Source organism: Etheostoma spectabile, unplaced genomic scaffold, assembly GCF_008692095.1.
Source record: "Etheostoma spectabile isolate EspeVRDwgs_2016 unplaced genomic scaffold, UIUC_Espe_1.0 scaffold00018341, whole genome shotgun sequence".
NCBI classification, from domain to species: domain Eukaryota; kingdom Metazoa; phylum Chordata; class Actinopteri; order Perciformes; family Percidae; genus Etheostoma; species Etheostoma spectabile.
In genome coordinates this window covers 140,001-142,631 of record NW_022604214.1, presented here as the reverse complement: position 1 = coordinate 142,631, position 2,631 = coordinate 140,001, and the positions used below count along the sequence as shown (strand labels likewise).

At 40.0% G+C, this 2,631-nt stretch overlaps 1 non-coding gene across 1 annotated transcript; it reads right to left on the bottom strand.

Moving 5' to 3' along the window:
* Window positions 1-2,364: 2,364 nt before the first annotated feature.
* trnal-uag (transfer RNA leucine (anticodon UAG)) lies at window positions 2,365-2,445 on the bottom strand. Its single transcript has one exon. It is a non-coding gene; the product is annotated as a tRNA-Leu (tRNA).
* Between the last annotated feature and the right edge of the window lie 186 nt (window positions 2,446-2,631).

The following is a 2,631-nucleotide window of genomic DNA, read 5'->3' as shown; positions in this document are numbered from 1 at the left end:
TTTTATGAATTTTTTACATACTATACTATGACTTTTTATAATTTTCGACAAATTATAGTATGACTATTTAGGAATTTGTCAACATACTATACTATGACTTTTATGAATTTTCGACACATTAACTATGACTTTTAATGAATATTTTGAGGTACTATACTATAGTTACTACGAGGCTTTGAAGACTAAAATTAATTTGTGGATGAAAATATATTTCAAACTGAATCATTGTTTTTCTTTACACACACACACACGCACACACACTTTATGAATAAACCTCAGATAGTTCAACCTGTTTTATTAGGAAGTGGTTTTACACAAATTCAAAATAAAAATTCATGCAACAAAACTTAAATAAGGTGCTCGGGTTTTAAACGGACGCAAACAGAAAAATAAAAACAAAACTGAGTTCTTCTGTCTCCAACAAGAAATAAGGACGAATAAAAGCATCTGTCTCTGTCTTCATGATGTCGGGTTGGTCCTCTGATCTGTCCCGTCTTCTCCAGACGGATCTGTCCCCGTCTTCTCCAGATGGATCTGTCCCCGTCTTCTCCAGATGGATCTGTCCCCGTCTTCTCCGGAAGACAGATTTATTATTTCAGTTTAATTATTAGGAATCAAAGTCTCCGTGTTGGTCCTTTGATCTGTCCCCGTCTTCTCCCTCTGATCTGTCCCCGTCTTCTCCCTCTGATCTGTCCCCGTCTTCTCCATTTGATCTCTCCCGTCTTCTCCCACATATCTGTCCCCGTCTTTCCCTCTGATATGTCCCCGTCTTCACCCACGGATCTGTCCCCATCTTCTCCCTCTGATATGTCCCAGTCTTCTCCCACGGATCTGTCCCTGTCTTCTCCCTCTGATCTGTCCCCATCTTCTGCCACAGATCTGTCCCCGTCTTCTCCCTCTGATTTTCCTTCTTAAATCTTCTTGGGTTTTTCCCAACATTTTTAAAGCTTTTTTTTTTTTTTTTTGCACGTCACATTTGTTGACATTCGACATTTTTGTCTCTTTTTTACACTTTAAAAAAATTTATCATACAGCGGGGGTAAGTTAAAATTTCAATTCTGCTGAATGAATGATTAATTTGGACATTAAGACGTTTTGTTTCATGAGACAAGTACTGACTGTGATGGCTGGGGAATTTGGTGAAAAACTATTTCTGTTTTTAAATCCTTGGGTTGTACAAAACGGAAATAAAGGTTAGGTTCTTTGTTGCATCCAGTCTGTTATGTATAACAGATAAAAAGCGCAAATTGACATCATTCCATCCATACGGGCAGGACGGGGTTGACAGATAGATTTAAAATCCACACAGATAAACAGTCATCGTAGCTCTTTGCAGGATTTCCGCAAAGTTTACCGAGATTCAACTTGGCCGTATAGTGACGATTATACGAAAGAGAGAAGTACTTCCACTCGTTGTTACCTGTCGTTGCTATGGGTAACAAGAGTTCACAGTCACATGTTTCCTTAGGGGCCCGTAGTGGATGAAATGGTAAAACATTTGGCCCTGGATGCATAGAATGCCTGCCATTTTGAGCGACAAAATGTGGGTGTCCTGAAAAAAGGTTTCTTTAACTCTATCTCCCTCACCTCTTTTTTTGTTTCTTGTTATGTCTCGGCAAGAAGTATTATACTTTTGGGTTGTCTGTCCATCTCTACATCAGAATCAGAAAGTCTTTATTGATCCCTGAAGGGAAACTCTGGAAAAGACTGCTCCTTTGAGCCAGCACCTAAGAATTTCCACGTTGTGCCTTTACAGTCCTCTGCTCTACCAACTGAGCTATTGAAGGGAGCTAACACATACACACACACTTCCCATTCTTGTGAATGTGATAACACAGGACCCCCTGGAGGGAATTTCTGAATCATCAGGGGCTGTAGCTCAGTGATAGAGTGCACTTTCAGTCTCAATGCCCAGATGTATTACAAGATTTGAAGTGAACATTCTATTGCCCAGCGATGGTGGTATAGTGTTGAGCATAGCTGCCTTCCAAGCAGTTGACCTCGATTCCCAGCCATCGCAGTAGCTTTCTTTGAGTGATGTTACTTGCTTTTTTTAAGCAAAGTCAGCAGAAAGGTTACTTGCCCAACCTGGTTTTATAAAACAGAAGATCTCTTTGGGCTGCACGATTAAGGCCAAGATTCTAATCATGTTAATTTTGACAAATATGGAGATCATGATTATTTATTTTCTACTCCAAAGTGCTGGAAAGGAAGGTTTCACAAATCGTTGAACCTCAGGTCAATATGGAACAATCTCAGCAAGGTGATTGATGGATGATTCTAGTAACTTCACCAAGTTAAGCCCAAATGACACAGCTCTAAGACATCACACTGGTTGGCTTCCAGCTATGTTATACATGCAAATGGAAGTGGTGGGATTTGAACCACGCCTCCAGAGAGACTGGAGCCTAAATCCAGCGCCTTAGACCGCTCGGCCACACTACCTGCAAACATCACTTCCCCACATCGTGAGAAACACAGGAACGTAACTAACGGTATGCTTGTTAATGTCATTGGAAAAAAAACCTTCTCAAGGAAAAAGCCAATACTTTATTAAAAATGTTATCACACGTTGTCATTTTTCTCTGTCATTGATGATTATTAGAATATTGTAACCAGCATTAAGTGAGT